Consider the following 23,790-nt stretch of genomic DNA (forward strand, 5'->3'; position numbering starts at 1 on the left):
CGTGTGTACAGGGGTCTGTGTAGTGTTTTGTGGGTGCGCCTGTGTGCACTGCAGCCATGTATGTGTCTGGAGGGAGACTTAAGTGGGCTGACAGGTCATCTCTTGTGCTGCTTCCAGAGAGGTCTTTCTTAAAGGTGAAATGGATCATGTCACTTTCTTGCTGAAAACCCTTTCATAACTCCCTGGTATTTTTAGGTGAATGACCTGACTTCTACCATGACCTCCATAGCCCTGGGGCTTTGCTCATCTCTCCGGGGAATTGGCATAATGTGGGTGCTTATTAAAAATATGCTGAATGTATACTTGATGTAGGGCCACACTGGTGTTATGTGGGGGTGCTGACCACCCCCTAAACTTCAAGTGGTTGTCCCCAAGGTCTTGCTTCTCCTAGAGGCCCCCTGTACCCTCTCCTCTTTCCTCCCCTGGACCCTGTGACTCTTAGATGAAGGCTGAGGCTGTGGGGGTAGGGGGTGGGGAGGGGGAGATGGGCTTGCCTAGGGCAGGGTTGCACCAAGAACCCTCACATTGCACATTTTGCGGTCAGTCTGGGTGTTTGGGGACAACGTGTAAGCTTCCCAATGGCTCAGGAGGCTGGCAAGGGACCAGGTCAGGTAGACATTCTGTATATGGAAGCCTTCTGGGCACTTGAGCTTTCAGGTGTGACCTACACTCCAACCAAACAGCTGTACATGGCCAGGTAATGGGATCAACATTCCTGTCACATGTCCCCTGATGTGGGGTAGCATTCATTTTCATTTTGCAGATGAGAAAACTGAGGCTCAGTGACTTTGGCCACACCTGAGTTCACAGAGAAACAGATGGAGGAAGACCTGTGCAGGGTGGGGTCCTGTCCCCCGTGTCCCCCAGTATTACACAACAGGGACACCCCACAGAGATTGGTGTTCTGGCTGGCCAGCTTTCTGGACCTCCCCTGGCCTTTTATACCTCCAGGCTATTCCCTGTCCCCTCGCATGTCCTTCCCTTCCTCTCTACACTGGCATACTCCCATTAGCTTTCAACATTCAGCTCAAGAAACCTCTTCAGTGAACTCCTCTGTGACTGCTGTAGATGGAATAGTCACTTTGGCTGTGCCCCCACAGTACCTGGATATCCTTCCAGGACAACTCTTCTTCTAACTTGTTCTAGATTATTCGTTTCTTGTGGGGGTATGCAGGACGAGTGTGGCCTCTGGGAATCACTTGGGCTGGGCATTGAGGGGACATTCCAAAGTATGAGGAATCTAGAAAAATCTCCCTTGGTCTGATGTCAGCATCAGACTGCAGTGTTGAGGCTGCCTTTTAATGATGCTCAGCTTCCTGAGGAGAAGGACGCCCATGTAAGGAACTTACATGGTTCATGACATCGTGGGTGACAATGATGCTGACGTTAGCTAGGGTACCATTCCCTGCATCATGTTACCCAATCTGTACCTCACACACATCTTCTTGCTGCATTCTCCCAGGATCTCTGGCTTGCATCAGTTTATTCAAATATTTACCAAGCTCCAAGAGCGTGTCACACAAAACCCTTGGAAAACAAAAGGAGGGGCTTTGAGGGGGGTCCTAAAATGGCAATCTCGGCCTCACTGTGTTCTCCTCCCCTCCCCCAATTGTGGATTTCAACATGGGAACCTATAGGAAAACCATTTCATGGTAGCATCAGATCCTCTGCTTGGGTGGAGCGTGGGTTGGGGTCATCGAAACAAAGGAGCTGGATGTCAGGTGTCTGTGTGCGCAAGTGCCCACCCTGCTCTCCCCACATGTGACCAGAGCGGCAGTGAGGACACAGCAGGGTGGGGGTGGTGGATGGCCAGGTCTGGCACGGATGGGCTGAGATTGTGTTTTGCTGGGCGACGAGTTCCGAAGCGGGGACTGCGGGAGTGGGGGGTTGGGATTGGACCCACTCTCAGGTCACGTCTCCCCCTGCCCGCCTGTCTCGGAGCCCGGCATCCGAGGCGAGGCGCGTTCCTGTCTGTGACTCATCTGCGACAGTATTGTCTGGCTAGGAATCGGAGGGCGGGCGGCGGCGGCACTCCAGGCTCTGAAGTGGCTTAATGGTGTGCGGCAAGTCCACGTCACTCCCATTCCGCCTCACGTCCCCGCTCCCAGAATACCTCGTCTGGGGCCCACTGCGACACTCAGACCTGGGCAAATGCGTATGTGGCAGAGGGGGGGTGGCGCCGCGCCCCTGGCGGGCAGAGCCCGGCTGGCAGAGCAGAGCTGGCGCAGACAGTGTGCAGAGGCGGCACGGCGCATGCGCGGCAGTCGGACCCGGGAGGGTTGTGCCGCACCGCGGTAGACCGCGGACAGCGAGGGGCCGCAGGAGTGGGCTGGCCTGTGGAGGAGGCCACGTGACGCTGTGACGCCGCTGCGGCGCCCGCTCTACCGCAGTCACGTGTCGTCGGCCCAGGGGATCGCAAAACAAGCCCCCCATTTTGCAGATGTCAACACTGAGATTCAGAGAAATGAAGGGGGCTGGGTGAGATAATGAGCTCCCGGCCCCAAGACTGCCCTTTGGAAGATTTTAAGCAAGGGAACCACACGGTCTCCTTTCAGGAAGGTCCCCCTGGGCTCCGTGGAGAGGGCGGACCAGGGGTGGAAGGCAGGTGGCAGGGGAGCAGGGTGGCTGTGGCAGGAGATGATGGGTCTAAATGAAGGCGACACGCAATGGAAAAAAGAGTGAGAGGTTCGATGGGGATAGAGAAGTGAAGGAAACACTGGCCATACCTGTCCTCACCGAGCTTCTTGCTAGCAGAGGAGAGACACACATAATGGTGGGGTTTGTTAGATAACAGGGAAGGACAGAGGCAGTGTGGAGGTGGAGACTGAGCATTTACGTATAGTGGCTTCAAAAGGCCTTGGTGAGGGGGTGACCTGTGAGTGAAGAATGGAGGAAGGGAGATTAAGGAAGGGATAGATAGGTGCCTATCTCGGAAAGGAACAGACAAGTGTAAAGACCCCTGGGCAGGAGCATGCTGGGTAGGGCACGCTGTGTATGGAACAGTGAAGAAGCAGGACAGATAGATCAGATACAGAGGGTGAGGAAGAGGGAGCAGTTAAAGATGGTTCCCTGTGTCTGCTTGGGTGACTGGGGGATGGTAGAGAAATGGAGAACCTTCCAGAGATGGGTGACGTGGAGACTCTAGGTATAGATAGCCCAGATAACTACTGGTTCTTTTTGTTCCTCCCACAGTAAATTCTCAGGAACTACTGGCTGAGTGAATGAATGAATGAATGAAGCCATTTCACAGGGGTTCCGTGAAGCTGTGGGTGCACCTGTCATTGCCCAGAGCTAGAAAGTCTGGGATTTTGGACTTTGGTGAGACACACTAATCTTAAAAGTGTTGTATGTACCTTATCAGGCAGGGGGCCAACTCTGGGGGCTCCAGGTAGAGGTCCCCAGGTGGCAGAAACCTTTCTTCTCTGCAGGAAGGTCTTTATGTGAGGCTGGGATCCAGCTGGTATCCTCCCCAATTGAGAAGGACATTCCTTGGCAAATAGCCTTCTATAGGATCAACTGCCACCTCCTTCTTCACTGCCACCAAGGCTTAACCTCTAAGGCTTGATTTACTGTCTAACTGCATAAAACAGTCCATCTACCAACTGGCAAATAGGTCTTACCAGGTGGGTACAGAAGCCTGATTTAAGGCTCAGGAAACACCACAAAGAGGACATGGGGGGACAACCCCATTGTCCAATAAGAGGACAGGCTAAGCAAATTATAATGGAATAATATATAGCCATGAAATCATATTTTAAAAGGCATTTTAATAACATAGGTAAAGACTTTCAGTATAATGTTGAGGAAAAAAAAAACCCAGGTTATATATTTTTTTAAAAAAGCAGGTTATAGAATTCTGCATACAACATGATCCTTATTCTGTAAAAGAAAAAAAACCTTAGAGAAAATATTCATATATAGAAAAAGATTAGAAAGGAAATGGATGAAAATATTCACAGTCATTGTGCTCTGTGGGCAAGAGTGGGGTTAAGGAGGATTTCTGTGTTTTACATTTTTTATGATTTTCCAAATTTTCTACAATGAACATGCATTACTTTTATAATCTGAAAAATCATTAAAATGAAAATTTGAAAAAAAACCCTTCATGCTAACAAAGAGTAATTAAGTGAATAATTCAGTGGTAGTTAACTCATTGAAAAATTTTAAAGCTAACTTAATTGCCTTTGAACATGCCATTTGTTATTGTAAAGATTTACAAAAATAACTTGTCTTTGAACTTACTGATAAGGAGCTTTATTAAAATGTTAGGAAAATAATTCCATTGTTTTTAACCTTCATCAAAATTTCCCTGGCACTTGAGCCAGTCTTATTTGCCAGATTTTTGAGGGAATGGTTTCTGCCATGAACCTTAATGTTTAATTTCAGGCAAGCTATATACTTGGCAAAAATAATAACAGTAGACCTTATGTTTGTAAAACACTTCATAATTTGCAAAGCATACTAAGTGCTGGGTACTATTCTAGGCTCTGCATATAGGCGATATCATGAACAAAATGAGTAAAAGTCCCTGTCTTGGGGGGAGTTTATATTGATGAGGGCAGACAATAAGCAAATGAATACGATATAGAGATGTTGGGGTGATAAGTGCTATACAAGATGGAGAGAAGAGGTATAGGAAATAAATGGGGGTGCTCTTTTAAAATCAGTTTGATTACTGTTGGAATAGTGAAGGTGTTTCTAAAAATTCTCTAGCCCATAGACAAGTGACATAGAGGTATAAAGTGATTGAAGATATTCCTGGAGGAAGCATTCCAATAACTAATTACACATCATTTAAGATACAATGTGCTAATTATCAATTTTATAAACTCATAAAGTTATGATGAGTCATAGGGATGTTTTAAGTATTCTATACCTGGCAAAGTTAGATAGCCCTTAAGCTTCCTAAGCCTCGGTGTTCTCATCTATAAAATGGGGACAATTTCAGTACCTAAAGCGGACTGTTGTCAGAATTCAAAGAGAAATGCTTGGAAAACCGCATGTATTCAATGTATTTTCATAATGCAGACATGGCAAGGCCACCTGGGGAGGTCTGTTTGACATTGCCTGATGTTTCTTATCTATTCTTCTAGACTCACAACTGTACTGGGAGGTGTGTAATATTCTGACTTTCAAGAGGACATTGAGGCTCTGAGAGGTAAATCTGCCCAGAATCCTATCCTATAAACCCAGGTGGTTGGATCCAAGTAGCCATGCTCTCAGCCACAGCTCTATTTTGTGCTCACTTGCCAAAGGGGCTCCTTCATGGCCTCAGTTTCTACTTTTAGGAGGCTGAGACCAAGTTGAGATCTTCCTGGCCCTTACTCTGTGCTCTGAGTACTTCAGGCTTCAGGTAAAAGGCCAGAATGTGTCTGATTATTACCAAAGACTGAAGGTAATGCCAATATCCCCATCACATTCCCTATGGGCTGTGTCCCAGAAACTTATATGGACCAGGAGACATAAACCTCCTAATTAGTTCCTGATTAATTCCTTTGGGAAGAAGAGTGAGGATTATGGAAGATGTGACATCCTAGTGGGTAAATGGAGGGGGGAGTACAGATGAAGAAGAGGAGAAAGGGGGTCTTTGTGTAGAAGGAGCCCTGAGGAGGCAGCCCACTCTGGCTGCCTCCCCAAGTCCCCACCAGGCAACATGTAGACAGACTCACCCCTCCCCTGCCCTGTTCTGGGCAGCTGTGCCACAGGTGGCCAGGGCTAGCATGGGTGTCCACAAGATGGATCTCTGTTTTCTTCCCAGCAGTGCTCCTGCCATCTACACCCTCCCAGAGATCCCAGCACCCTCCCCTAGGTGCTGGGTCTCGCCTGGTCTGCTCTGAGTCTGAGGCCCCCACTGCACAGACAGGCAGATCTCTTCCTGGGAACCTTCCAGCTGTGAGAGGTTCTAACCTCTTGGTCAGCTACTGGCTCCATTTCCTCCCAAGGTTCATCATTTCTGGTGCCTCCCAGCTTAGGGGCCTAGATGAACACACCATGGTCAGCATGAAAACAGGGTTGGAACCCTCCAGAACTCCTCCTGTCTCCTTGTCCTGGTGGTAGCTCCCCCTGCTGCTTTCTGCTGTCTGTTGAAGCCATCGCAACTGGAACGTCCAAGCCACCTGATAGGCTATGGCTCCTCAGGGAAAGCAGTCCTCCCCACCCCCACCCCCACCCCCAAACTGCGGAGTGGCGACAGGTCTGCAGAATTCTCTTGCATAGATTGTGAGAAATGCGTAAGAAGCCCTCCGCCAGGGCAGCAGACATCAGCCAAGGGCAAAAGGAAAAGTCAGTCAGATACAGTCTTTTCCATCCTGGATGGATGTGGTGTGGTAGGGAGGAAAGCTAGCCCAGGCAGTAGAAAGCCTGGGGAGGAGGGGATGTCTGAGAAAGGGCAGACCCTAAGTTTTGAATCACAATTAGACGTCATCAAGGCCTTGGGGGATTCAGAGGCCTCCTTGAAGGGGGCTTGGTGAGGGTCGTGTCCCCACCTCCTCAGGGGAACTCACTCTGCCTCCGCATCTGATGCTGGAAACTTCATAAAATGACACCTGTAGCCAACCTGAATTGAATCTTGGCTGTGTGCCAAGCACCATGGCAGCACTTCCCCCCCACACCAGCGTAATTTCATTTAATCCTTTCAACACACGTTCCCCGTGTTTCAGATGGGGAAACTAAGGCTCAAGAGAGGTTAAGCGTCTTGTCTAAGGTCACCACAGCTAAGAAATCAATCAAGCCCATCCTGCGGTACAAAGCCCTTAAACATTCTCTTCACAACAGAATCTTGCCTACTTGTCAGTGGAGGAAATTGAGGCACAGGGAGGTGAAGTCAGAGTGTTTGAGGAGGGAGCCTTGACCGGCATCCTCAAGACAGGTGCCGGTGGAACTGCGTGGATCAAGACCAAGGATCAAACTCCTGGAACCCCTGCCTCTCACACCTGTCACTTGTGCCTTCGCCTTCCCTGCCACCCCCACTGACACTGGTGTGGGATCAAGAGGGCAGCTATGGGTCTTCTGCGCATCAACCTCCATACCGCGGAGCCGATGGAGGGGGGCAGGGTGGAAGGGGAGGAAGGGCTGCGCGAGTCAGCCGGGGGTGGGGTGGGCACTACTGAGCCTCCGAGGGCGCCTGGGGAGAGGCGGCTATGCCGCTTGGCACTACGCAGCCAGCCAGAGCAGCGGCCTCGGACCCGGCCTCGGGTCCCGCTTACCACGCAAGGGAAAGTCTGCCCCAAAGCGAGAGAAGGTGCGGCGGGGACGCCCCCTCTCCCACCGTTGGTGCGGAGATAAGCCAGCTCCGCAGGCGCCGAAGCGGGGGTACGGCGCGTGTGACCCGCCCGTCGGAGGGTCAAACTTCCTGGCTCAAGGGTGGGGGTGGGTTGTAGCTTAGAACTCCACAAAGCCGGGAGCCCCCTCCCTCTTCCACCCGGGCCGAAAGTGCGTCTTAGTTTCCCCTTCTTAGGTGGGTTGTTCAGGGGTCCCGAAACCGAGGGCGCGGGACCGGGAAGGCTGCCTTATGCCCCCCACACCGGGTGGACGCTCTGGGAGACCTGCCCTTCCCCGTGGCCCGAGGGCGTGCTCATGGGCAGCCTTGGCCCGGCCGGGGGTGCGGGGGTCGAGGGCGGGAGTCTGGGGATCCCGTTCGGAGCGCGCTGCGGCTCGGCTTCGGACCGCCCGTCGGCCCTCCCGGCGCGCCAAGGCTAGGCGCGGAGCGCCCCGGGTGTGTGCGTGCGCCGGGGCCGCCGCAGAGCTCGGGGGAGGGGGCCGGGACCCCCTTCCCGCCCCTCCCCAGCACCGCCCCCGGCCCAACGCCCCTTACTCGGCTTAGCCGCCTCGCTCCGCTCCGCGAGCCGCAGTGCCGGCTCCAGCTTCGGCTCCAGCTCGGGTTCCCGCTCTGGCTCCGGCTCCGGCTCCGGCTCTGGCTCCCGCTCCCACTCGCGCTTCTGCTCCTGCTCTGGTTCCCGCTCGGATGCCTCTGCGCTCTGGCTCGGGCTCGAGCTCGGGCTCGGGCTCGGGCTCGGGCTCGAGCTCGGGCGTCGCGGGGGGCGCGCCGCTCCGCCTCGGTCTGCTGGGCGCGCAGGGGCGGGGCGGGGCGGGCGAGGCGGGGCCGGGCCGAGCGGACTTGCTGCCCGCGATCCCCAGTAGAGGCGGCGGCGGCTTCTCAGCCCCAGTCCCAGCCCTGCCCTGCCGCAGCCCCGCCCGCCTGCCCGTCGGCCCTACGCCTCCGCCCAAGCCTCAGACGTCCGCTCCCCGGCCCCCTAGGAGGCGCGCCTCCCCGGCTTCAGCAGCGCTGTGTGGCGGCTTCGAGGCTTCAGCAGCTCTGGGCCGCCGCCGGGGTCATCCCTGAGATGGGGGGACGTAGGAGGGGGAGGGTCGAGCCGCGCCCCTCTGCGCCCAGCCGGCCCGACACCCACACAACAACAGGCGCGGCGGGGAGGCCCAGAGATGTGGGGTGCCCAGCGCGCCAGACGGACAGGCATGTGTAGAGAATGACGTACAGACTGGCGGGAGCAGAGAGGAACAGACAGGTCCAGAGAAGGGTAGACAACAATATGTGCAGGGGACAGCCAGGCAGTTTGGTCAGAGGCAAAACTGGGCACTTGGGAGGGTGGGGAACCCTGTCGTGGCCGCTGGGAGGGGCAGCCTAGGCTGGCAGGGCCTCCGCTCCCAGTTGCCAGCAGGTGAGTTCTGGGGCATGTTGGGATGTCAGCTAGGCCCGGCTGAAGCCTTCCTTTCCTGACCCGTCAGCTTGCCCGTTTCCTTCACCCCTTGCTGCACTCGGTGCCCTCTGCACCCTCTCCCCTGCAAACCCCATGCGCAGAGCTTGACCGCGGCAGATGGACCTGCCCTACACCCTACTTTGGGGCTTTGGACAAGTCCAGCTCATTCCTCAGGCTTCCCTTACTTCATTACCATAGAGCTCGGTTTATTGACCCCCTGCTACCTTGTGGTGCTCTCCAGTTATTTTTGTCTCCCCTACTTGACTGGGAAGGAAACCCTCAGTCCTACACTGAGCCTGCCCTCTAAATTTGATGAATGAATTGATGAAATACTTCACTGATGACTCTTTCCTAACTCCCACTTGTTTGATGGAGGCTAGAAGTGGGTCTCAAAAAGAAAACAAAGCTATACATGTTTATGATGAACTTGGAGAAATGGAGGAGCCAGGCATGGGATGGCTCCAAAGAGAAGTAAGCGCCACTCTGGGTACTGTGCAAAGGTGGGGACAGAGTAGCTCTGAGGGGGGGAAGACAAGCCTTACTCCCAGTTCTGCCACTCATTGCATCTTGGGTATCCCTAGGGGGTGGGGGTGCAGAGACACCTGTATGATCCAGGGCTTTGAAATGTGAGGACAATTCTCAGCCTTCTTTGGTAATTGTTCAGTCTGAGCTCTGCCTACTCTTCTGCCTCCCCCAACCCCCCAAAAGTAGAGGGTGGGACCTAGGCTGGAGATTCCAGCTCCATTTGGGGCTATTATGGGGACATATGTGCTATGGGGGGGGCTGGGACCAGAATAAAGGGAAACATCTTTGAGAGTCCTAAGAAAGGGGAACTGAGAGTCCCTTTGTCTAACCGAATGCATTTATTTTATGGATGAATAAAGGACTGGAGAAAGGAGGGGACAGGCCGGGGCCAGAGAGCTAGGATTGGAGGATCTAGGATTCCCAGGCCAGCGCTGTGCCCACTGCAGAGCACCGGTAAAGGTGACCTTGACCTCCCTGAGCAGACACCTTGTAAGCGATCCTTGCAGGATGAATATTCTGGTTGTTAGTGGTTATACCTGTAAGCTGTCCAGTTTGTCAAGACTGTGAGTATATGTTCTTCCACTTCGAGAACTTGTGGAAGGCTCTAACCCTTAAGAGTTCATCTAGGGAAATGAACTCCACCATTGCTTTGAACATTAGTGGTTTGACAAATTTGGCTGGTTCTTCACAATGGAACTCAGAACCGATTTCCACTGGGCCTAGAGGTGTTGAGTCTAGCTTTGGGGAGTTGAACTGTGTCCATTTACCTATCTGTCCATCTACAAATACATGTTAGTGTGGGGCACTTGTGAAACATCAGAAGGCAAAAGAAGAACATAGAAAGTGGTCACTGTTACTATTGAGGTTTCTTATTCTTTCCTTGTCATTGTAGAACTCTACAGGTGTCCTTAAGTGAGCTTGCTCACTGTCTTTCCTATCCAGCATCACACTTTTAGTGACTGCCTAGCATTGCATCAGATGGTCGTACTCTACCTTATTTAGCTAATCCTCTATCGCTGGGTACTTTGTCTGTTTCTAGTTTTTCACATGTCGAGACAACACAGCGATGAACATTCTCGTGGATAAGTTTGAGCGTGTTTGTGATTATTCCTTATTTCAATGGTTATATCCATATTCTTGAGGCTTTCCTCTAGATGGGGTCAGACTTGCAGGAGGGGCATCTCCTGGGCACGAAGGAAGCACAGTGGTGTTTAGGGGCTGTTTGACCAAGAGCAGGGTGGAGGCAGGGTAAGGAGGCTGGAGGAGGAAACTTCCAGAGGCCACACAGTGATAGTGAGGTACCCTGAGAGTCCTTAAGTGCCAGGCCATGGGGATTTGCCCTAGAGTGTGTTCTGTATCACTGCTGTCATTCATAGGGTATGGTCAATTTACCAATTCTATTGTTAGGGAGAATCTTCCGATACTAGCGGGGGAGAAGGGAAGGGGGAAAGTCCATCAGGGTGGTCTGGCTTCTGGGTGGCTATTTGTCTGAAAATCCATTAGACCTTTCGGGAAGGTTACCTGTTCCTAGTATATCCCTTATGCAGAATTATGTCAAATTACATTTTATGTCGAATTGTGCCTTGAGTTACATTACAAAGGGCCCTGCTCCTCAGATTGCCTTGGCTTTTGGGGTGGAAAGCACACATGGCTCTAAAAAAGGAAGGAGGGAAGGGAGGGAAACCTATCCCATCAGCTTTTCAAAGCCTTTTCCTCTTTCCCTCTTATTCTTGTCAAGGTTTCCTCTTGACTGTGTCTTGGTGGTGTTAGGAAAGATGAAGGAAGGGGCCTGGGTCCCTGCTCCCTGAGGGGCGGGGGCTGGGAGCAGGGCTTTTCTAGGGCCCAGGAGCTGGCAAGCTCTGGTGCAGGTGCTGTGGTGCAGAGCTATCTTCTGGAGCTGCTCTCTGCTGAGAGCTTGGAGGAATCTGTACTGTAGCTCCACTTTACAGATGAGGAAACTGAGGTGTTCTGAATTCAAGTGACTTTCCAGAGTTCCACATCTCATTAAGCCAAACCCAGTAAGATGCTGAAGCAGTTTAAAATAGGCCTAAAAAGATTATCAGGTATCTTTTATTATTTTTTTTATTTTAATTTTTTTTACCAGGTATCTTTTAAATTAAATATTAGGCATTACCTCACCTGTGGTTATCTGTTTCTGTGGGAATTTGTGCCTTTCATGGTCTGAAGTATATTCCTGTTTCATCATTTGAAGAAAACTGATTGAAATGCAGAATATTTCTGGCTACTGAGAGGCACATGAATATTTTCAGGTGGGGTCAATTGTGGGGTCAATTGATATCTTAGGGGTGGCCTAAAAGCTATACACGTGGCCATCTTTGGATTCATCTTTGAATTGTAGTATAACGTCTTATTGGTTCCCTCACTGATTAATGTGTTCAAGTCTTTGATGAGCGTTCATTTATGTTTGTATAACAGTCATGATTTTATCCTTTAAAAAAATGTATCCTTTATCTGTAGGGAGCTTGGAATTGTATCCAGATGGGTCTTACACCAGTGCTTTGTCCTTAATTGGAGGCACCAGGGCCTTGGGCTGTCAGAAGAGAGGGAAATCAGTGTAGGCTGGGTCAATCTTAGGGAGCTTTCTGGAAAAGAGACTTTCAAAGAGGGAAAATAATTTATAGAGGAAGGTTTTCCAGGATGGAGGGCAGGGCCTGAGATCAGAAAGGAGTAAGAAGTCTGGTCTCTGGGTTTGTAAGCTCTTCTGGGGATTTAATAAGGCTTGACCACCCTTTCTCCTGGCTGGAGGGGCTGGGGTAGGCTGTCCTTCTCTGTCTCCCCTTAGGAAGAAAGTCATCCCTCTGGGCCCCTGAGAGAGGTCTCCAGGTGCTGATGTATAAAAGGCAGTTCCCCCTCTGGGCCGCCTCCTCCTCATTCTGGGCCTGCTTGAAGATTTGTCTTCAAGGTAGAGCTTACTTCGGGGTAAACTGGCTGAGGAGTGAGCAGGGTCTGCATACAGACCTTTCTGCTGCAGCTCGCAGCCCCGTCACGATGTGCCTTCATGGAGACCAGTCCCTCTGTTAGCCACACTGCATGCATGATTTCATTTCATTCCAATGTTCTGTAGAGGGGGAAAATATCTTCTTATTTTTCAAGCACAGCAAAGAGGTTTATGGAGGTCAAGTAATTTGCTCAATGTCACATAACTCATTAGGGATAGAACTCAGATTTGCTCCCTAGCCTGTCTGTCCCAAAACAAGTACAGCCAAAATAATCATGGTCTCTCCTTTGTAGGGCTCACTGCCTGGAGATGGTGACCGATATGAATCACTGAGTCCCAGAGACAGATGTAATGTTGCAGTGATGAGATATGCCACAAGGAACCATGAGAGAGTGTTACAGGAGGTAAGACCTTGTGAGGGTGTGGGATGAGGCAGGAGAAATGGGCAGAGGTCAGAATCGCTTTTGATCCTAAGAGTAATGGAAGGCATTCGAATGCCTTAAACAATACTGGAGGAGTAGTGGTGGCAAAACCAGACCTGCATTTTGAAATGCCAGCTTTATTGGCAGTGTGGAGGTTGTTGCAAGGGAGGGGGTCAAGACAGAATGGAGGCGGGAAGGCTGGAGACATGGTGATCACCCTGGCCCAGGAGAGAAGTGACAGTGGCCCTGGAGATGGAGGGAGATGGATCAGCTGGCAAGAGTTGCTAGAGGTAAAGTCAACAGGACTTGGTGATATCTTGAGTATAGGGGTTGAGGGAGTGGATAGAGTCAAGGATCATCCCTGGATTTCTAGTTGTACAGCTGAGTGGTGGTGTTGCCAATCACTGAGGAGCAGAATACTGGAAGTTTGGGGAAGATGAATATGCATTTGATTTTATATATGTTTATTTCAAGAGTTGTTGGCAGGCAGCAGAACTCTGAGAGGAGTCTAGGCCACAAAGACAACCTAAGGACTGAACCCTAGGCTTAGACATGCAGGCTTGAAATTGATTGACACATCCATCCCTTTGCTTACTCATGTATCCATCTTCTTCCCATGAATCCATGTGTCCTTTCTCCCACCCTCTTATCATCTATCCATTTATCCACTCATTCACTCATCTGACATCTCTCACTTATCCACCTATTCTTCCTCCTACCTTCCTGACCACCCATCTATCCATCATCCATCCAACCTTCCTCTCATCTATCCACCTCCCTATCCTCCCACCTACCTGTTCTCCTACCTTTCTGTCCATCCATCCATCCATCCATCCACCAATCCACCATCTAATTTTCCTCTGATCTATCCACCTCGCTGTCCTCTCACAGATCCATTTATTTTTCCTCCTATCCATTTAGCCATCCATATACTCCCATCTATCCACCCACTCACTCAGCTATCTTCCCCATCCACATCTAAACACCCATACATCCCATAGGTACTTATTGATGCCTACTACAGGCCTAGCACTCTGCTGTATACTGGTAGGAAAAAAGAATGACGTAGAAAAACCAAGTCCTGGCTCTTAAGGAGCCCACAGTCTGTTAGGAGAGGCAGATGTATAAACCAATGGTCACAGAGCAGTATATTTTCTGTGCTAGAAGTGCACAAAGGAAGGACCCTTAACCCAATCTGAGGAGGTTTGAATCGGCTGTTTTGAGTTTGTGCTCCTTGGATTGAGTTTAAAGTTCACTTAAACTCTCAGGGATGCAGCAACTTGGAATATTGGGAGCGAAGTTGAGTGTGAGTGAGGGAAGACAGTGTGTTATGAGTGAAGACAGAAAATGACAGGTCCACAGTGTTTTCTAACACCAATAACCAATTCTCCAACTCCCCAGATACCAACTCGGTGTCCCAAAATTCAACTCAATCCTCATACTAACTAACTGACGATTGCATAGACACTTATGGGCTCAATACCACAAGACTGCTCATGACTCTTGATCCCAATCACAAAGCTACAATTCTGGCTCTAAATAGAGGTTTCCCTTGATTGCTTCCTTGGATTCAATAATTTCACAGAACTCAGGGAGACATTTTGTTTATGTTTATCAGTTTATTACAAAGCATACAACTTAGGAACAGCTGGATGGAAGAGATGCAAGCTTTTGGGGGTTAGTGTGTAATGTTTCTATGACCTCTCTGGGATCATCACCCTCCCAACACTTTGGCATGTTCACCTACCAGGAAGCTCATCAATCTCATTGTTCAAGAGTTTTTATTTATTTTTATTTTTAAAAGATTATTTATTTATTTATTTGACAGAGATCACAAGCAGGCAGAGAGGCAGGCAGAGAGAGAAGGAGGGGGAAGCAGGCTCCCTGCTGAGCAGAGAGCCCAATGCGGGGCTCCATCCCAGGACCCTGGGACAATGAACTGAGGTGAAGGCAGAGGCTTAACCCACTGAGCCACCCAGGTGCCCCTGTTTAAGAGTTTTTATATGGCTTAATTTCCACCCCCTCCCCCTGCCCTGCACCCCTTTGCCTGGCTCCTCTTCCTGTAGATCACTGGGTGGAGCTGAAAGTTCCACCACTTGGTCTTTCTGATGACCATACCCATTCTGCCGCTATGGAAGGGCCCCATCTGAAATCACCTCCTTAGCATAAATTTAGGTGTGATCAAAAGGGCTCTTAATGAATAACAAAAGAGTCTCCTACCACTAGAAAATTCCAAGATTCTTAGGAGCTCTGCACAAAACCCACGATAACAAAAGATGCTCTTAGCAACGTTAACACCCTTCAGATTACATGGCTTTTAGGAGATTTGTGCCAGAAACCTGGCCAAAGACCAAATCTATTTCTCACTGTACCAGAGCAGGTCATAAAGGCCTTGTTGGGGGCCACATGAGGATTTTATGGAGGGGGTGACCTGATCAGTTTGGTGTTTCAGAAGATCTCTCTGGCTACCTTGTAGAAGATGGGGTAGAGTAAGTGTGTGCAGAGGGGATCAGATGGTCCAGTCTCTGCAGAATGCGGACTCTGGCCAATGATGTGCTCTGAGTTCAGCCCCTGGGGTTGGCCAGGCCCCCACGTTTGGCCTGGACCCAAACCCAATTCTCAGTTCATTTATTTGGCCAAGAGTGAACATAAGGCGGCCAGACTGAGGTTCGTGGCACGAGGAGAATTTAGGTAGTGTCTGTATTCCAGGGTGGCGTACTGTACCCTCATACCATCTTCAGCTGTGGCTGCTATGGACTTGCATCAGTTGCTTGCTGGCTTCTTTGTCAAAGTCATTAGGAAGTACCTAAGTTCCATGCCCCACTTTGCTGCCTCTATAATCTATATTCACAAAACCCATTAACTTCCCATCAGTCACGCCATGATGTTTCCTTTGGCCTCGTGAAATCTCCTTCCTGGTGGCTGGCCACTGACACCTGACAGTGTTCAGTCTAGGTGGAGATACCACAACGAGTCAGATGGGGCCCTGGCCTACAAAAAGCTTCCAACAGGGATGAAAGATTGATCTGGGGGCGGGGTCATCCGTGATTTGGACCAAGGAACATCAGTGTGTGGAAGAGGAAACAGCTCACTGGATTGTGACTCTGGGCAAGTGATTTTACTTCCCCCGAGCTTCAGTTTATTCATATGTGGAAAGAGAAAGAGAATATTTACCTATCAAAATCTGGGCTTTTTGAGGTCCTAGAGTGGGGAACAGAGAAGGAGGTGGGAACCCAGCAGGACTTTGCCCCTTGTCTCTGCACCTCTCTCCTCTTTCTCCATTATTCTATAAAAAGTCCACACTCCAGCTTGGGGGTGAGTTCATAGCACCTCAATTCTGGCCACAAGAAAAACTGACCGACCATCTTTCAATGCCAAGTCCACATTCCCTAGAGAGAATCTGGTTGGCTGAGCTGCATTAGGTGTCTACGTCTGGTCCAATCAACTGTGACCAGAGGGTTGAGGTCATACAGCATAAACGTGGCAGCTTGTGGACGTGTGCATGAGCAGCGGGCAGTTCTCAGAGAAAGTGGGGGATTTGTGAGGTGTGTCTCCTATGTCATTTCAGGTTTTTTGGAAGATGGAATAAGATAATGAATGTAAACTTTGGGCACAGTTTTTGGCATATACTATGGGCTGTATAAATGGTAACTGTTATCATTCATTCACTGCCTTGCTTAATAAGCACTTACTGAGTGTCTGGTTTGTACTAGATCCTACGCTAAGTGCTGAGGACAAAGCTTGAAAAATGACAGTAATAAAAGCGAAACTATTCCACAGGGTTGTTGTCAGAATTGAAAGGAATAATACAAGCCAAATGTTTAGCAGAGTTCCTGACACAAGTGAAGTCTCAGTAAATGTTGCCTACAAATTTTGAATGTCTAATTGCAAAAGAGCAAAAAAAAAAAAAATTGCGTGTCTTTTCTATATGTTTTTTTGGTTCCCTGGCCACAGGACTGAGACATCTTTGGTTACAAAAATAGATTTCAGTGATCAAAATAATGACAGCTGCTAGACTGACAGTTTTCAGATGGTGCATTTGAGTCTAATTTAAAAGTTTAGAAAAATAACATTGGCATCTTCTGAACTCAAGTACTTGAATTATTAACTAATTACGAACTTAATTAAAAATAGCCATGTGCAACCTGTGATTGTCTTAATTTTCCTGACCAAGAATGGATGAACCTGTCCATTGATAGGAGGATAAATTGTAGATAACTGCATGATGGAATATAGCAATGAGGATAAACATACTAGAGCTACAAGAAATGTATGGGCAACTGACAAACAGGGTTGAGCGGGAGAAGCCAGACACTGAATGGTTCTATTTATATAATGCTCCAAAATGAGAAAAGCACATCTATGGTGTTAGAAGTCCGGGCACTTTGCCCTTGGTGAGGTATTGGCTGGGAGGGGGCTTTAGGTGTGCTGGTAATGCTGTTTCTTGCTGGGTACATGGGCACATTTTGTTTGCGAAAATTCACTGAACATTACACTGATGTGCATTTTATTTATTTATTTATTTGACAGACAGAGATCACAAATAGGCAGAGAAGCAGGCAGAGAGAGAGGCGGAAGCAGGCTCCCTGCTGAGCAGAGAGCCTGATGCGGGGCTTGAGATCATGACCTGAGCTGAAGGCAGAGGCTTTAACCCACTGAGCCATCCAGGCGCCCCACTGATGTGCATTTTAATGTATGTATATTATACTTTGAGAAAAAGTCTTAAGAAAAGCAAAAGAGAGCCCCATTTTTGTGTGCATCTGCCCAGTTGAGGCTCCCAGCTGGAAGGTAGAGGAGAGACTGGGATTTCAGGCAGAGGGGCAAAGGGAAGGACCTAATATCTCCCCAGCCCATCAGTCAACTTTCTTTCCGTGCTTAGTAACAAATACAGCTCTGCTTCTACTAAATAACACTTTCCCCTTTATTTTTCCTTTATTTCCTTTATTTTTAGATATCCCTTAAAAATTGTGAATCTTGCAACAGAGGGTGCTTCCCTGCAGTGGTTGTTACTTATTTTTGGGGGTCCACCTGGAAAATGGAGGGATTGTGTCTTTCAGTGCCATTCTGAGCTTTTTGTTTTATTTCTTATCCTTATTTTTCCTTTGTCCCAATTCACCCACTTATTTAAAAAAATGTTGTAATGCGTGTGTTTCTCTTGTCCTGATTCACTCACTTATATAAAAAAATTGAGATGTGTGTATGTTTCCTTTGCTCCTAGTTACTCACTTGTTAGAGAAAAACTTATACGTAGTATGTGTGTGTTTTTAAGTGGCTTTGATTCTCTTTGGAAGAAGATGGTGTATGAATAAACCAGTGGAGCAGAAAACATTTATAGAAAACCGCCTATGTGTCCAGGCATTTCTACCACCCTTTTTAGAGGGAAAGTTCCAGGGGAGAGAAGTGGTGCAGGAGGGCCTGGCCTGGCACATAGTAGGTGCCTGATGCATTTGTGAGGCATTTGGCCCTGGGAGGTTGGGCTGGAACACAGAGGATTGCAGGAGCTTTTGCTCTAAGCTCTGGAAAGCATGGAGAAGTTCACTCTGGACTGGGTCAGGAGCTCTGGGTTTGGAGCCAGAAAACCTGGTTCTGTTCCCACTCTGCCCTTGACCTGCTGTGCTTCCTGTAGCAAATTACTTGCCTTTTCAGTACTCCATCCCCTCAGAAAGGTCTTATGCAGGCACTGCTCAGGACCTAGGTCTGGTATTTTCTGCTTATGGCCCCTCTGCTGGGGCACCTAGCCAAGTGTGAAGGGAACTCTTAATCCTGCCTCTCTTTTCTGTCCTGGTCTTCTCCATCAAGAATTCTGGTGACTCCTGGGGACTCAGGAACATCTCCATATCACCCACACACATCCACAAGACTCAGAAGAACAGGGAATCCTAAACCCGATCTGACAGCTCTGGGGGGCTTTGCTGACCCCCGCCCCTGTTCCTTCTAAGATGGCACAGCAGCTTGGCAACTGAGGAGGGCTGAGACAGCTAGAAGCCCGGATGGTCAGAAAGAGATTGGGGCCCCTTGGTCCCTCCCTTAGGAAACAGTCTGGCTGTTCTTGGTTTTGAGCTGACAGGGATGGATTTGAAATGCCGCCAGGAGAGCTCGTGCCCTAGAAGTCTAGTGAGCATGCTGTCTGAATGCAGCACCAAGCACGAACCATTCACACCCCAGCATGGAGCAGCTGAGCCTTTACACACAGGGCAGCCTGGTGGACGGCAGAGTCTTGTGAATTCAGCCCTGTGGGGAAGGAGCTGTTTCTCAGCATCTCTGTTTGGACTATCGCCTTGTTCATTTTTCACCCTCACCCAGCGTGCTGCAGGCATTCCGCCCCCAAAATAGGGCGCACGGTGGCCTTGATATAACTTCTCAATTCAGTCTTGAAGAAAGGATACCCCGCCACACTGCAACCGTGGAGGTTCCTTAAATCAACCCATGTCCTTGCTTGAAACTTTCAGTGGCTTCCTCTCGCTAAGTCCACACTGGAAACGACAGTCAAGATTCTTTTTGATCTGGTCTCTGCTCATCTTGCTAGGTTCCCTTCCAACCACTCTCCACCTGAACCCCTGGGCTCCAGCTGCCTCTAACTTCCAAAGACCCTGTTCTTCAGCAACTTCTCTGACCGTGTCTTCTCTGAGGTTGAATCAGTCGCTCTGTATTAGGGCTCTGGGATTCCTTAACAGGCTTCACATTTCAGAGTGATAGAAACTGTGTAATATTTTCTTTTGTGTTTGTGCCTATGGGGCTCCCCATTTGTGAGCCTTTGGAGAGCAGGAACCCAGTGTCCCCACACCAGGGTCTGGCTCAAGGCTCCAAAAACACTTGCTGCACAAATGGAATTGGGCCCTAAAGACACTTGCAACTGAGCTAGAACAGGGAGTTGTCTCTGCGGGTTCAAGAGCACAGGCTGATCGGCCCCAGCGCTAAATGGCCCCACTGCAGCGCTTTCTCTCACCCTGTGCTTCTCAGTGTATCGCCCTCCTCCTCCTCCCATTTGATACTTCAAAGCTTCACAGAAGAACAGTAGATTTCTTCAGAGAACCATCTCCATGACTGCTAAATAAATAAGTTAGACACACAGACAGTTAAGCAAAACCAGGTTTGGTGAGTGTGACTGCATTCTTACCAGAAGGCCGATGGCTGCGTACAAGACCTTTGGAAGGCAAAACAAAGCACACTTTTTATTTAAGATACTTTCAGACTTATAAAAATATTGTAAAAGTAGAGTTCATTTGTATCCTTCATCCAGTTTCCCCTTATGATAACAACTTCCAAAACCATAGTCCAGTGATTAAGACCAGGAAATTAACAGTGGTACAATACAATTGTTGTACCTTCTGTGAATTTCATGGGTTTTCCTCAAATGTTCTGTTTGAGTATCTGCTCCAGAATCCCACATTGCTCATGGTGGTTGGCTGTCCTTAGATTCTTCCATTCTGTAAGAATTCTTACTTTCATGACCTTGACATTTCTGATGAGTACTGATCAATTACATGGAAGCTTTTTACTTGCTTCTGGTTCCCAGTTGATCTCCAGATGATTGAAGTTCCCGGACGTCTGCTTTTAGGATGAGTTCTGGACAAGTGCTTCCGTTTCTTTGACCCCTCTCATTCTCCTTGGTTCCCGTGGGATTCTCTGGAGCAAGAGTCAGTTAGAGGAGGGAAAGCGTTATGTGGAGGTGATTAGTGTTTCTTGACCTTGGGTGTTCACTGTCATATTCTGAGTTCCCAATCACATCTGCAATCAATTATGCAATTAGCCATGCATGTTGACTTTGGAATGGATGCAGATTCCTTCTCGTTCCTCCTTATCTGCAAATCTTTCTCCATTCCTCCCTCTTCCACTTGTCCTCTGTTGGTGACAGATTAGAGGTGACTCCAGGGCTGACCTGGTGCACACACTTTCCTAGAGTCACGCTCTGGGACACCTCTGCTGGGTCTCTGCAGGGGGCGGGGATTTTAGTGGTGGATTGGGAAGTGGCACAGTGAGCTGATCCTTACAGTGTCCTGCACTCACTAATGGGATCATGTGGCCCATGAGGTTGGGGACAGTAGCAGGGGCCTGGGAGAGAAGTCAGCTAGGGGGACAAAGCATCAGCCAGCTCAGCCCCCATCACATTTGGAGAGTTCTCCTCTAGTGATGAGCCTGGGCTTTCTAAGGGACAATGGAAGAACATGTTAGAACCCATTCACATTCATTCATTCACTCACTCACATATTGATTCATCTGTTTATTTAACCAGAACATACCCCAGTTGGTTATCTTTATTATTGTCTTTGAGGTTGCTGTCACTGTGATTAAGTCTTAGATATGGGGACATAGGGATGAATCAGACTCGGGTCCTGCCCTCACAATGCTCATAGAGACAAACCACAGAAGATCTCAATGCCATGTAATAAGGGCTCTGTTGAAGGGATGTATTAAGGTTGTGGGAACAGGGGATAGTGAATGACTTAATTGTGACAGGGATATGTAGTGGATGGGACAGGTGACCCTAAAAGATTTAGAAGCATTAGGCTAGCAAATGGAGAAGGGACTGATTTTCCAGGGGAATGGCATGAGCAAAGGCCTGAAGTGGGAAAAGCCTGTGATTTCCTGAAAGAACTGAAAGCTTCCTACTCCTTTACTCCTTTATTCATTTATCTACCCATTTGCTCTGGGCCATGTGTGCTGGGCACAGGGCCACTAAGGGGAGGTGGATCTGGTCTTGCCTCAGGATCTTATAGGCAGGGCAAGAAGACAGACAATTATTATGAGAGCAGAAATATACACGGATTTCTTAGGGAGGGGAGAGTGATGGGGAGAGAGAGCTTCCTGGAGGAGGATATCTTTGAGGTTTGATTTGAGGAAGATATGGGCAAGTGAAAAAGCAGAGATGGTGACTCTTTACTGAGAGAACAGTGTGTGCAAAGGCCCAGAGGTCATGTGTTCATTCATTCACTGATCCATCCATTCATCCAGCAAATATGTACTGAGGGCCAGCCATGTGTCTATACTATTTATAGGGGTTACAGAGTGAACAATTACGGAGCTTATGTTCTAACGGAGCGTTTCAGTCAGGTTAGGCTAAGTTATACTGTGGTAACAAGCAACCCCCCAAATCTCAGTGGCTTACAAAAATGAAAGTTTATTTTTCACTTATGTTATATGTTCATTGCTGGTGGCAGAGAGACTAGAGATGATGGAGCCATGAGCCGGTTCTTAAAGTTTCTTTTTTCCTTCCTTCCTTCCTTCCTTCCCTTCATTTTAAAGATTTTATTTATTTATTTGACAGAGAATGAGCAAGCACAAACAGGGGAACAACAGGCAGAGGGAGAGGGAGAAGCAGGCTCCCAGCTGAGCAAGGAGCCTGACTGGGGCTCAATCCTAGGACCCTGAGATCATGACATGAGCTGAAGGCAGATGCTTAATGACTGAGCCACCCAGACGCTCATGGTTCTTAAAGTTTCTGCTGTGAAGTGGCAAGTGTCACTTTCACTCATATTCAACAAATTGAATCACTTGGCTAAGCTTGACATCAATAGGTTAGGGATGTGTAATTCTCCCACAGAAAAGGACAGTGCATATTTTGACCAATAAGACAACCTACCATTTGTCTGAGGAAAGGCTAACAGCTTAATATGACAGAGTGTTTGGCATGAAGGCAGATGTGTCGGTACAGAAATTAAAAGGAGAAGCCAGATTATGCAGAGTCTTGGGTGGTAGGCTGAACAGCTCGGGCTCTGTCATCTGACAGTGGAGAGCCATGGAAAGTTGAAAAAATCTATTGAGTTTAAGGGAGTGCATCATCTTATTTGCACTTTAGACAAATAATTTCAGTGACAGCAGAAGAATGGCTGGTGGGGGTTGAAGCTAGAGGTAGAGCAATTGGGAATTTGGGGAAAAACACAGTAGGGAAGGAAGAGGATCCCAACTAAGGCTGGCACAGTTTAGAGGAGAGGGCTTCAGGAGACATCAGGAGTAAAATCAAGGGAATTTGTTCATTAGCATACTGTTCAACAGATATTTTAGAAAGAATAAACAAGTAAGTAAGTATATATACTTGGTCCTTGAGCACCTATGATGTGAGCAATAGGCAATCACTTAAATGAGACGGGGGGGGGGGCGTAGGTGGGTCCGTCATTTAAGTCTGACTCTTGCTTTCAGCTCAGGTCATGATGTCACAGTTCTGAGACTGAACCCAGCACTGGGCCCCACACTGGGCATGGAGCCTGTTTAAGATTCTCTCCAGCTCCCTCTGCGCCTGCTCATGCACACATTCTCTCTCTCTCTAAAAAATAAAATAAAAATAAAATAAAATAAACAAAATAAAATGAGATCCTGATGAAACATCTCTCCATTTAAAACAAATGTTGATTTTAAAAAAAATTTACTCTATATTTACAAACAGTAATATTCACTTTTTGGGGAGTATAGTCCCATGATTTTGAGAAATAGACTTGTTTAACTACTGCCACAGGTAAGATACTGAGTTGTCCTGTCACCCCCAGAATCTCTCTCATGCACCTTCTGTTAGTCAGATCCTCCTTCCTTGCCAACTGCTGGAAATCCTGATCTGTTCTCTGTTGCTCTGGTTTTGCCTTTGTCAGATATTGTATAAATGGAATCATAGAATATGTAGTCTATGCAGTCTACCCTCTTTTATTTAGTATAATGCATTTGAGATCCGTTCCAGTTGTTATATATATCAATTTGTCTTTCCTTTTTGTTGTTCAGTAGTATTTCATTATATGTCTGTACCAGAATTGGTGCGAAGAAAGAAAGTAAAAAACCCCGGATCACTTTTCACTCTTCTCTGTGCTCTGCAAAATGTTAGCTGCTTTATGTGGTGCCCAAGGTGGGGCTTTTCTTTTCTCCTGCTGGGTACTCTCTGCCTGAAGGTCTCTCTTTGCTTCACCAGGAAAACTCTTGAACTCAAAGGTAGAGCTTTGTTTTTTTCCCCTTGATGAGAAGACTCACTTCCTGCTCAGAGGCCCACCAAAAAAACCCAAGACTTCCTGGCACAGCTTCCTGTGTAACATCATTAACCGTCCCTCCAGCAACCATTACTCAGGAGTGTGATAAGTTAATTTTGCTTTCAACACCCCAAACCAGAAAAGCACATTGCAAAGTCCTGTGAAATTCTTGAGTGTTAGTGCTTCTCAGCTTTCCCAGACATCCCCAGGTGGCCTCTGGACGA

The 23,790-nt window shown here is 48.4% G+C and overlaps 1 protein-coding gene across 1 annotated transcript in view; it reads right to left on the reverse strand.

Annotated features, from left to right (window-relative positions):
- The window catches only part of BEAN1 (brain expressed associated with NEDD4 1), a 35,347-nt gene extending 27,377 nt beyond the window's left edge, over positions 1–7,970 (reverse strand). The window contains exon 1 of the mRNA XM_047712507.1: positions 7,814–7,970. The gene's annotated coding sequence lies outside the window, so the exon portion shown is untranslated. The remainder of the gene's footprint in view (positions 1–7,813) is intronic.
- Between the last annotated feature and the right edge of the window lie 15,820 nt (positions 7,971–23,790).

The sequence above is a fragment of the Lutra lutra genome, chromosome 17 (genome assembly GCF_902655055.1).
Source record: "Lutra lutra chromosome 17, mLutLut1.2, whole genome shotgun sequence".
Classification (NCBI taxonomy): Eukaryota; Metazoa; Chordata; class Mammalia; order Carnivora; family Mustelidae; genus Lutra; species Lutra lutra.